Here is a 12,762-nt window from a genome sequence, read left to right on the forward strand (position 1 = left end):
CAGGTATAGACCGAGGAGCTCGCGGTCAAATGTGCTATATTTTAGCTCGTTCGGCCGGAGTTGCCGGCTAAAAAAAGCGAGCGGCTGCCAAACCCCGTTCACCCATTGTTCATGTACGGCGCCCACCGCGTAGTCGGAGGCATCCGTAATGAGGGCGATGGGAGCGTCGAGCACCGGGTGAGCAAGCAGCGTTGTGTCGGCGAGGGCCAGCTTTGCGCCTGTGAATGCCGCGTCCATGGCTGCGGACCAGACGATGTCATGCTTGGCCGGCTTGCCCCGGAGGGCTTCGTAAAGGGGCCGCATGAGCTGAGCAGCGCGGGGCACGAAACGGTGGTAGAAATTCACCATGCCGAGGAACTCCTGCAGGGCCTTGATGGAGCGGGGACGCGGGAACTCGGTGATGGCCTCGACCTTGGTTGGCAGCGGCACGGCCCCGTTCCTGGTGATGTGGTGGCCCAAAATGTCAACGGCCGTCGTGCCGAAGTGGCATTTGGCCGGGTTGACGATTAAGCCGTGCTCGCTGAGGCGCCCGAACAGTGTTCGGAGGTGGAGGAGGTGCTCGGCCCAGGACGTGCTGGTGACGAGGATGTCGTCCAGGTAGACGAAGAGGAATGGCAGGTCGCGCAGCACGCCGTCCATCAAGCGCTGGAACGCCTGGGCCGCATTCTTGAGGCCAAACGGCATCCTCAGGAATTCGAACAGGCCGAACGTCGTGATGACGGCCGTTTTTGGGACGTCGGCCGGCCTGACAGGTACCTGGTGGTATCCCCGTATTAAGTCAATTTTCGAGAAAATGACCCACCCCGCCAAACGGGCGGAAAAGTCCTGGATGTGAGGGACCGGATACCTGTCGGGGGTGGTAACGTCGTTGAGGCGGTGGTAGTCGCCACATGGGTGCCAGCCGCCCCCCGGCTACGGCACGATGTGCAGTGGCGAGGCCCACGCGCTATAGGAGCGCCGCACGATGCCGAGGTGCTCCAATGCGTCGAACTCGGCCTTTGCCACGGCGAGCTTGGCTGGGTCGAGGCGGCGGGCTCTGGCGTAGACCGGAGGGCCCATAGTTGGTATGTGGTGCTCGATACCATGTCTCACTGCGACGGCCGAAAACGTCGGCCGCGTGAGGGCCGGGAACTCTGCGAGCAGGCGAGCAAACTAGTTCGCCGCCGGGAGGGTGCATGCTTGTTCGGTCGGCGCGGAGCTGCTCATTGTGCATGCCAGGGAGCTGAAAGTCTCGGCGTTGACAAGGCGATGTAGTTTGACGTAGACCAGCAGCCCGTGCGCGCAGAGGAAGTCGGCGCCTAGCAAAAGCCATGGGCACGCTCGCCGTCACAAAGGTCCAATTAAAGCGCTGGCTGCCGAAGCAGAGGGTGACGTTGCGCGGGCCGAAGGTGCGGATGGCCAATCCGTTGGCAGCGACCATGGAGGGGCCGCAAACGGTGGTCTGCTTGTCCTGCTCGGAGGCGGGTATGACGCTCAGTTGGGCGCCGGTGTCACAAAGGAAACGCCGCCCGGACGCTTTGTCCTTGATGAAAAGCAAGTTGCCCGAGTGGCCGGCGCTCAAGGCTGGTAATGAACGCCGGCCCGGCCGTTTCCCGACTTGCCGAAAGTGCACGGGGGTCGGCATGTCCGAGCCTTGTGTCCGAACCTGGCGTGGTAATAACACCACGCCTGGTCAGGTGGAGGCCCCGGCCGTCGTGTTGGAAGCGGTCGGCGCGGCGTGGCGGCCGCCAGTTGCACCGGCAGTTCGGCCTCCAACCGCACCGGGCGCTCGGGCGCCATGGGCGTCGCCTCGGACGGTGGCGGGCTCCAGGTAGCCGCCCCGATGTGCTGGCCTGCCGCGGAGATCTTGTCGGCTTCCCTGGCGAGGGCGCGGGGATCCGTGATCTGCGTGCCTGCCAGGGCGAAGCGTACCTGGCTAGGCAGCTGGCGGAGGAACAGCTCTCAGAAAAGAAAATCCGGGGAGTGCTCACCGAGCAGCGAGAGCATGTAGTCCATTCGCTCGGACGGGCGCGTGTCGCCGAGCTCGGGCAGGTCAAGCAGGCGTCGTGCGCGTTCTGCCGGTGAGAGGGCGAATGCATCGAGGAGGAGCATCTTGATCGCACCATACTTGTCAGCGGCTGGCGGGTGCTGGAGGAGGCTCAGGGCACGGGCTGCGGTGGCGGAGCCGAGTGCCGCTACCACATGGTGGAAGCGGGTTTCGTCGGCGGTAATGCCTCGCAGGGCAAACTGGGAGTCCGCCTGGGCGAACCAAACCACCGTGTGAGCTTCCCAGAAGGTAGGCAGTTTAAGGGCGACTGCCGTGTCCATGTCGGGGGTCACCAGTGAAGGAGCTGTGCTCCTACGCGAGTCGAAAGGATTGACGCGACAAAAGACGGGAATTCGTCCGAGTTTCTTTATTGAGCAAAACCAAAACTCGGGTACTCTGAAAAGCCCGTTTATCGGGCAGCAATATATATATGCAATCAAACACGTCATGCCGGAGCATTTTCCCGGGAAAGGCGAGACTGGGCGTGCCTGGGCGGCCTGGGCGAGCCCGGGAAAGGCGAGTCTGGACATGTCCGGGAAAGGCGAGACCGGGCGTGCCCGGGCGGCCTGGGCGGGCCCGGGAAAGGCGAGTCTGGGCATGCCCGGGAAAGGCGAGACTGGGCGTCCCCGGGCAGCCTGGGCGAGCCCGGGAAAGGCGAGTCTGGACATGCCCGGGAAAGGCGAGACCGGGCGTGCCCGGGCGGCCTGGGCGAGCCCGGGAAAGGCGAGTCTGGGCATGCCCGGGAAAGGCGAGTCCGGGCATGCCCGGAAAGGTGCGTCTGAGCATGTCCGCACGGCCTGGGCGAGCCCGGTACAGTGATCGCTCCCTGGTTGCGTCTTCGGCAGGTGTAAGGTGATTGTGTATGCTCAGCGGCAACCGCTACAGGGTCTGCCTTCCCCCGCCCGGCAACGCCGGTACTGGAGGGCGTGGGTCACAGGATCAGTGAGTCTTCAAAATCCGCTTCGTGCTCTTGCGAAGATGCAGGACGATGTCGCGATTGTTGTGCTGCTCTCCGACCATGAGAACTGCAACGTCATTGTTGACTGGCCCTCCCCTTCCCTCCCCCTTCCCTCCCCCTTCTCTCCCCCTTCCCCCTCCCCCATCCGTCCTCCCCCTCCCTTCCCCCTCCGTCCTCCCCCTCCCTCCCCCCTCCACCCTACCCCTCCCCCCTCCACCCTCCCCCTCCCCTTTCCCCCTCCCCCCTCCCCTCCCCCTCCCCCTCCCTCCTCCCCTCCCCCTCCCCCTCCCCCTCCCCCCACCCCTTCCCACCCCCTCACCCTCCCATCCCTCACCATCCCCCCTCCCCTCCCCCCTCCCCCCATCCCACCCCCTCCCCCTCCCATCCCTCCCACCCCCTCCCCCTCCCCCTCCCATCCCTCCCACCCCCTCCCCCTCCCATCCCTCATCCTCCCCCTCCCCATCCCCCCTCTTCTCCCCTCTCCCCATCCCCCTCCCCCTCTTCTCCACCTCTCCCCCTCCCCCTCCCCCTCTTCTCCCCTCCCCCCTCTTCTCCCCTCCCCCCCGTTCCCCTCCCCTCCCTCTTCTCCCCTCCCCCCCGTTCCCCGCCCCTCCCCTCCCCTCCCCCGCCCGGCAATGCCAAGTACTTCTACTAGTATATATATATATATATATATATATATATATATATATATAGTTGCAGTTTTGAGAACCCACACTTGTAAAGATAACATCATTAAAGGTAGCATCCCATAGGTAGGCCACAAGCAACACGTAGGTCACCTAAGGACGTCCGTTATTTCATAGTCTGTGTTTAGTTAAGGCTAGAGTCCCTGTATAAAGAGAGTTGCGCCATGCGCTGACCCGAGATTTCTGGTCACGTGATTTAGTGGCGCCATTTTGTGTCTAACTTCACCGTGCGTGAACGTCAGCTTGGTACGGGAATGTTGTTTATTGCCAAACAAAATGACTGGTTGTTCTGCTTTTGGTTGTTCAAACCAATCTGGGAAATATAAGATGTATAGATTTCCAAGTGATAAAGTCAGAAGACAAATTTGGGAAGCGAAAGTCAGACGAAAGAGCTGGAAAGCGATCGACTCCTCGAGACTCTGCCAGGTAGGCCCACGCCGCTTGATGATCGATGTTCAAAAGCAATTCTATCTGCTCGGTTTTTTTTTGGTTGTCTGTCCATTGAAAACCCTTTTAAAGGGAAGTGATTTGTGTTTGTTTATAATCTTCAAGGAGCTGACCAAAAATGCATTTCCGTGGGAAGAACCCTGCTCAATTTTTTTCGGGTAGTCCTAGCGGACCGCATATTGTCATTGATTGATGAAATGTCCCGGTACAGTGACATTGCCTGGTCTGCGGTTGGGTAGTCTGCGGGCAATGTCACTGTACTTTTTCAGAGGGAATTAATTTTGATTTTATAGGGGTGGGAAACCCATGGTCCGTTTTGTTTTCAGTTGTCTGTCCGTCCATTCAAAACGTATTCCGAGGCAAGTTATTTTTTTGGTTTAAAATCTTTAGCCTAATCGGCAATCATAAAAGCAATTTTAGGGGGGGACCTGCTCAATTTTTTTGCGGGTTGTGCAGCCATCCATACGTCCAAAATTTGACGAGTTATTGTTTGCTTTGTACAGTGCTCATGCGTCTTGTGGCATATTTGCTCAAATATTTCCCACCCCGGGATTTATGGCCAAATTGTAGTGATGGAAGATTTTGCACATTGTACAATCCCTATATATTTAACCTGGTGACAGCTATCGTTCCCAAAACATACAATATTTCTAGGTGATTAATGCAGTAAAACAGGTGTATTTGTGTACCCACATTTAAAACTGGCTCAACTTTCAAAAGCTGTTATCCCTGTTTGATATCAATATACATGTGGTCGATAGAGCTAGCGATTTGTCTGGCCATCTTCCGGAAGATTGTCCATGTGATTTTCTGTTGTGGAAGTACTAGTCCATGACAGCTCATTAAAATTAAACTGTGTTGTGTTAGAATAAAAATTTCAATAAATAAATACATCAAGGACACTCATTGTATGATTGCAGGAACATTTCGATGTGAATCAGTTTGAGAGGGGGCGAGCTGATGACAAAAAGAGGTTGAAGTGCTCTGCAGTTCCAACAATATTTAGCTACCGGAAACCCGTGAAGCTGCGCAACTCCCCCAAGAAGCGTGGACCGTCCAGAACTGAGAGACTACATCTACCAAACTTGTCCGACCACACCTACTCCACTCATGAACGTATTGACTCCTCAAATGAATCTCAATGTAAGAATTGTTTTATTTATTACAAAATCATGGCAGGACATGTTCAATCAATGACATATTTTAAACGATTACAAAATGACAGGCATGTGCTTGTCTATATTTGTATAGCTCTTTGAACTATAATTGTACGTTCAGATTATGATGACTATCTTCCTGTTGCCATTTTCTTTTTACATTATTCTAAATATTTTGCAAAATGAAATTGTAAAAAAATTGTGTTATATTTAACGTTAAGTATAAAATTATCTTTCCCGATTACAACATTTATCTACAGAATACTGAGCAATTGTACATACCAATTTTCCAGTTGGCCATTAATTGTATATGTGCTCTTTTGTAGCTGAGAGTGAACCTATGGACACTGATACACAAGAGGGCCAAGATACTAGTGATTCTATTGAAGAACGGCTGCTGAGATTGGAGGAGAAAAATAAAAAACTGAACGATCAATTGAGCAATACCACGTACAGAATTTGTTTTAAGTGTGTTAGACTATATGTCGGCTGGAAGTCCTACACCGGAATTGCTCTCGGCACCCTTTAAAAAATATTGGATATGCCCACACTCCTTTCTAAATGTTATTAAAATTCAGAGAACGACAGCATTGGTTTGTCTTACTTATAATGTTGTCTCTTATATGCAGTGTTGGCTTTTTTTTTTTTTTTTTTTTTTTTTTTGTATACAATATCGAGGCTCGTGAAAGAGCGAACATTAATCACACAGAAAGACAAACCGACACATAAAACATATAACATAGGGAGCGGTAGACAAGATGGGGAGAGAGGGGGAAGGACACAAACATGACATTTGAGAGCAGGGACCGAGAGACATGGAGACATCGAGAGATCTGAGAGAGGGCGAGGGCTTTGGGGGGGGGGGCGTGGGAAGGGGGCAGTGGGAGAGGTATAAAACATATGGACACTGCCAGGACTTCCAGGAAAGAAGTTGGAATTTCAAACAAGGTGGATCTGGGGTGAATTAGCGGGGGTAGAAAAGATCAAGGTTTTGGATGGGGGAAGATAAGAGATGGTGGTGAACAGCTGTTTTAAAGACCTGGAGGGAGGAGTGGGATTGAAGGGAGTGAGGGAGTTTGTTCCAGAGGCGGGAGAAAAGAGGAATGAAAGAGTGAAGGTGAGCGGAGAGCCGAGATTTCGGCAGTTTAACCATCAGAGGGTTGCTGGCAGATCTTGTGCGACCTGTAGGAATATTTGGGGGACAGAGCACAGAGAGAGCTGGGGGTGCAAGGCCGGAGAGGAGTCGGTAGAAGACAGAAAGACCACCTACCTGCCTGCGGTGAGTGAGTGAAAGGCCCTCAGAGATAGCTTCATCGCGGGAGATTCCAATAATTCTGAAAGCTTTGGTTTCAACAGCGTGAAGCCGAGCTAGGTGTGAGGCAGGAGCACCGGCCCATAGGGGAGAACAGTATTCCATTGAGCTGCGGATGAAAGCCTTGTATGTGGTGAGGAGCTCAGGTGTGCCGAGGAAGGACTTCGCACGACGGAGGATGCCCAGTCGGCGACTGGCTTTGGAGGCCAGCTTGGAAATGTGGTTTTCCCAAGAAAGATCATGGCAGATAGTGAGACCCAAAATCTTGAGCGACAGAACTTCTTGGAGAGGATTGTTGAGAAAGTAGATGGGAGGGTTGTCCAGTCGATCTTTTCGGAGAGACATAGTAAGAGTGTGAGATTTGTCAGGATTGAAAGACATGTTCCACTTGTTTGACCAGTCTGTGATTTTGTCCAGGTCTTCAGAGAGTGAGGAGGCAGCAGACTGCCGATCTGAGGGAAGAGGAATGGAGCGGCAGAGAGTGGAGTCATCAGCAAAGAGATAGAGAGGATTTTCGAGAGAGTCAGAGAGATCATTGATGAAGACCAGAAAAAGCACGGGGCCCAGAACACTGCCTTGGGGAACTCCAGCCTGAACAGGAAGAGGAGATGAGAGAAACCCATTCAGGGCCACACGTTGACGACGACTAGAGAGGAAGTCCGCCAGCCATGCGTGGAGATTTCCATGGATACCAAAGGAGGAGAGTTTGGTGAGCAGAGCGGGGTGCCAGACCGTGTCGAAGGCACGTGATATGTCGAGGGAGACAGCTCTAATTTCCTGTTTGGCATTGAGGACCTCCATCCATTGTTGAGACAGCAGAAGCAGCATGTCCAGAGTAGAGTGACCTGGTCTGAAACCAAATTGATGATCAGAGATCAAGCCATTGGAGAAGAGGAAAGATTTCATATCAGAAGCAATGATGGATTCCATGACTTTGCTGATAATTGGGAGAAGGCTGATTGGTCTGTAGTTGCTAGGATCTGTTTTTGCACCTTTTTTGTGCAAAGCGGTGATGTTGGCTGATTTCCAAGCAGATGGCAGTTGACCTTGAGCAAAAGAGAGGGTGAAGAGAACAGAGAGAGGGTGAGATAGAGCAGCAGAGCAGGATTTTAGGACCCGTGGGCTGATGCCGTCGGGTCCAGTTGCAGAATCAGAGTCGAGGGTTGACAGAAACTTTTCCACCTTGTCAGGAGGAAAGGACACGGAGTCCAGGAGCAGCAGGGTACGACTGGGTATGGTGGGTACAGAGAGGGATGGGTTTGGGACACAAGATTTAGAGGCAAACACAGAGTTGAGGCATTCAGCTTTTTCACGTGCGGAGTCAGCTGTGTAGCCGTTTGAGGTAAGGGAGGGGATGGAGGGGGAACAAACACCAGAAACGGATTTGACCAGACGCCACCAGGATTTGGAAGAGGGAGACAGATAAGAGAGTTCGGTCTTGAGAACGGAGAGATATTGTTTCCTGGCTCTCCTGAGGGTGGACACACACTTGTTTCGGGCTTTGTGAAAGGAAATGAGATTTCCTTCCGTTGGATTTGCTTTCCAGGAGACGAAGGCAAGTTGTTTCTGGGCAACAGCCTCACCACAAGATTCCGTGTACCATGGACGGGAGGAAGGGTATGACAACTGAAGACGAGATGGGATAAATCTGTGCATGAGAGAGAGCAATTTACTTTGGAAGAATTCCCAGGATGAGTTGATGTCAGAGGTGGTAGAGATGGGAGACCAGTCCAGATGATTGATGGCTGCTTGAAGACCGTGCCAGTTGGCCTGAGTGAAATGCCAGACTCGTCGACGCTGAGCAGGCTCCCTGAGGATGGTCAGAGAGATGTCCACTTTAACAAGGACATGATCAGATGATCCGATCGGAGCAGAAGAAGAGCAGCAGACATTTTCAGGGAAGTTAGTCATAACCAAGTCCAGAAGAGAAGATGTTCCGTTGACGGAGATCCGGGTCGGGAAATTGACAGATTGTGTCAGTCCCAGTGAGTCGCAGAAGTCCTTTGCTGAGGAGCCATGGCTGGTGAGAGAGGTACCCACACCCAGCCAACTGGCATGATGACAGTTGAAATCACCACATATGAGGAAGAGAGAGTTGGGATGAGTAGATAGAAGTTGGTCCATATCATCAGACAGCGAGATGTAGATGGAGTCATCACTGTTTGGTGGACGGTACAACACACATATGAACAAGAGGTGGGAGCGAAGGGGAAGCCGTAGCCAGAGGTATTCCTGGGGGTGAGGTGGAGAGAGTGCAGTGCAGGGCGAGTGAGGAAGAGAGTTTTTGATAAAGATAGCAACCCCGCCTCCAGGACGAGGCTCAGGTCTATCATACCGGAGGAGGGAGTAGCCCGGGAGAGATACTATGGAATCAGAGACATCATAAAGGAGGAAAGTTTCTGTTAAGCAGATCACGTCTGGTTTGACAGAAGCAACCTGTATGGAGAGATCAGTTAAGTTTGAACGAAGGCCCCGGATGTTTGAGGTCCATACCGTTAATGAAGAGGAAGGGGGAGCATCAGATACAGAACAGGGGGGAGGAGGGGTAGGGTAAGATGTGGAAGAGGTGGAAGAGGTAGGGAGAGCTGTTGAAGGTGTGTCAGAGATTTCAGAATAGCTCGGAGAAAGGGAAGGATGGGGCGGACAAAAGGTTTGATGGTGATTGGGTGAGCCACAATGAGGTGTTATTTGAGGAGGGGGAAGAGCGAGGCAGAAGGTTGGGGGAGATGGAGGTGAGAGTTTGAAGGGGGAAGAAGCGGGGAGGACGCTTTGAGGAGGGGGAGTGAGCGGGGGGAAATTGAGAAGCAACTTTTAACTTGTAATATGCGCCTGAACAGCTTGTAATATGCATTGCCATACCACTTTTAATATCACCACACAGCTCTTTTTCATGGCAATAGCTGAGTTTTTGACAAAACAAATATCACCTGTATGTAATAATAAGACTAAATATGTGCCGTAAAATTTTTTTTAGCAGGTTTAGAATATATCACCCCATATCGCGAATGTACATGTATATCTAATCCGACACACTTAGACACAAAATGGCGTCCAAATTTGAGTTGACACAACTCTCTATATACAGGGGCTTGAGATAAGGCCATTCCCAATAGTTGCGTCTGCGTTGCGTCAAACAAATAAGAGTAGGCCCCTTTGATTCATTTTGGCAGCCTCCCCTTCATCGACGCCATTAAGCGCTCTCCAGTCTGTGCCCCATCGGCCCTCCCAATTTGTCACGCGCCTTTGCCAGCAGCGTTCGCAACCTCGCTGGGCTTCCGCTCAATCCAGCCCAGAAACCCACGAGGTAAGGCCCGAAAAGGGGGCGGAGCGCCAGGATGGAGGTGCGGCCACGTCAACCAGCCATCAAGGCGGAGCCAGTAAGCCAACCAGGGCTGAGGTGAGGTCGCCTGACCAGGCATGGTTTGGGCTCCGAGAGCGTTCGCTGGCTTGGTTATAAAAGCGCGCACGCAAAGCCCTTCGAAAGGACTCGTGAGGAAAGTGCAGTGTGTAAAGGACTTACGGAGCAGCGCTCATTGTGAAAAGACTGAAGCCCAGATTGGTATTACAAAGGACTGGCACGATTCGCGCCTGAACAGGACTCGCGTGATAAAGACTTGAAGGAATTGCGCTTCACGAGAGGGCTGACTGGGCGAGCGCGCGGCACGCATTGCTGAGAACTGCAGCGTGCTGAAGGACATTGGGGAAGGGGCGCTTGGAGCGGGTAATACTGGTAGCGCGTGGCAAAGCGCCGGTACGCATATTACATACGCCACTAGCCCAGCTTACCTTTCCCCGTCACTATAATTGTCCGCTCGCGCTACACTACGTGGAGAGCTGCCTGCCGGGTTTCGTTTGCTGGTACGGGTCGAGGACCGGAGCCTGAATGCCATCGCCGGACCTTCCACCCTACCATCTACACCCCCCCGTGTGAGTCTGAAGTCTGAGACCGAATCTGAGAGCGATCGGGCCCATGTCCAGGGAATAGAATAAGACTGTTTAAGACTGCCCTGTGTACTTTTGCTTCCTCTTTCTTTCTTGTACATTCTTTCGTTTCCTCTTCTTCTTTGTACATTGTAAATAAATTGCCTTGTTCTTTCTGGTTTCTCCTTAGTCCGATCATCCTAGTCTTTCCTCCATTGGGTAAACGTGGCACGATTAGGAACCGCTTAGAACCGGGTCTAGTCTTGGTTAACAGCTCGGATCGCGGATTGCTATCCGCTCGGCAATCTTCCATCAATATCCGTGATTCGGGTGGGAGTTATTCCCTCGTTTCCAGTCAGCATTAGTACTTAGGTAGTAGCGAATCCCTTGGCCTAAAAACCCTACTTAACGCTGCCCGGGAAGGACGTTACAACTTCCAGGATCGCGTCAGCCAGATAGAGGACAAGGGGATTAACCCCCTCTTGATAAGGGGAGAGCCGACGTTTCTGAGATCCGTAACAATTGGTGTCAGGAGTGGGATTTGGAACCTGGGACTAAATTTTTTAGACCAAATTTTGGACACCAATTTTGCACATTGGCCGTAACAATTGGTGTCTGGGAGTGGGATTTGGACCCGAACCAAATTTTCTTATCTTTTGGACAAAATTTGGTCAAAATTACGAGCGGCCGAAATTTTATTAGAAAACCAAATTAAATCGTGCCATGGATAGCCAAGGCGATTGGATGCCGGTGTGGGTAGAAGAGGAGGAAGGGTTAGAGGCAATCCAGGACCCCCGGGAAGAAGTGGGACAATTGGGAGAGATGGAGGAGGAAATTAATGAGGATGCAGCAGTAGGGGTGGCAGGCGAGCAAAATGGCGGCGCCTCGCACATGGCCGCCCGAGACGAGCCGAGCCCGAGATGCCAGAGTACATGCGAGTCTTTATGATCCAGATGATTGCAAAGTTGGACACCCAAAGTGATAAGTCCACTCGGGAAATAAAAGGGTTAGAAAACAAAATGGGAGAGCAATTGGGAAACCAAATTGGGGAATTGAAAAACGATGTGGGAAATCGAATAAAAGAGATAGGAATTGAATGGGAGGAAAAGATGGATGATATGGGAAATCTAATTGAAGGGTTTGGAAACAGAATGGGTGACCGCATACAAAAATTTGGGGAGAACATTGACCGCATGTCGAGCGGGAAAGGCACATTGGTATGCGACGGGGTAGCGCGACTTGAGAAGCGTGGGGAAAGCGAGGTTGAGCCAAGCACAGCCGGGTGGACCGGGGTAGAGATCGCAACTCGGGGTATAGAGAAGCCGACGGCCACTGAATTAGAAAATTTTATTTTATTAGCGCCAGCGGTCGTCGAGGAAAAAGAAAATAGAATAATTATAGTGGAAATTGGGGTTGAAGAGACGGCGGACTTAGAAGAGCAATCGCGGCAGGAAAAGATGGAAATTGCCCAAAGTCCGTGTTCGCATCATGATGCCGTACTTCCTAACCCCAAAGAAAGTTTGCAGCTGCGTGTGGAGAAAAGGATCCCGAAGGTAAGCAGGACTGTATATGGCGCGAAAAGGTTTGGCGCGAAAAAAATTTTTCGCGCACTTGGGATCCCAGCGTCACCCGGGCACTTGTGGAAGGTCCGTGGTGCGCTGTGTGAAAGGAAATGGCGCGAGTGTGAGGGAAAAGTGTGCGCCGGAGCGCGAGTGTGTTACAGAGAATGAGAATGAATACACAGCAGAGTGTATGTGTGAGGAGTGTGACACTGAGTGTGAGTTGGTTGTAGAGAGTGTGCGGGAGTGCACACCAGAGTGCGTTGGAGAGGGTGTGCGAGAGTGTACACCAGAGCGCGTGATTGGGTGTGCAGCAGGGGATTGCACACCCATGGGTAGGTGTGCGCTGAGTGGGTATGTGCAAGAGTGCACACCCGTGAGTGTTACGGAGTACGTAACGGGGGAGAGTGCACAGGAGGAGTGTGTGGAAGAAAGGTGTGTAACAGAGGAGTGTGTGATGATGGAGTGTGCGAGTAGAATGAGTGCGCAAGAATGTGCACGAGAGTGTGTAAGAAAGGAGTGTGCACGAAAGCATGCGGTGGCAGAATTGACGAAATGTGTGGAGTGTATGGGAGGCACTGGAGCGCCGTGTTTTGTGAGTATGGGAAGAGTCGCGTGTGGATGGGAGAATGCGACTCGAGCATCGACGCTGACCGGGGCAGCGCTTAGGCCAACGTACAGCCGACGCGAGCT

The 12,762-nt window shown here is 52.6% G+C and overlaps 1 long non-coding RNA gene across 1 annotated transcript; it reads left to right on the top strand.

Annotated features, from left to right (window-relative positions):
* The first annotated feature begins 3,891 nt into the window (after positions 1-3,891).
* Positions 3,892-5,866, top strand: LOC144891522 (uncharacterized). Its single transcript, XR_013622973.1, has 3 exons — positions 3,892-4,099; positions 5,041-5,263; positions 5,604-5,866. It is a non-coding gene; the product is annotated as an uncharacterized LOC144891522 (long non-coding RNA).
* The last annotated feature ends 6,896 nt before the right edge of the window (positions 5,867-12,762 follow it).

The sequence above is a fragment of the Myxine glutinosa genome, chromosome 4 (assembly GCF_964187855.1).
Source record: "Myxine glutinosa chromosome 4, kmMyxGlut1.1, whole genome shotgun sequence".
Taxonomy (NCBI): domain Eukaryota; kingdom Metazoa; phylum Chordata; class Myxini; order Myxiniformes; family Myxinidae; genus Myxine; species Myxine glutinosa.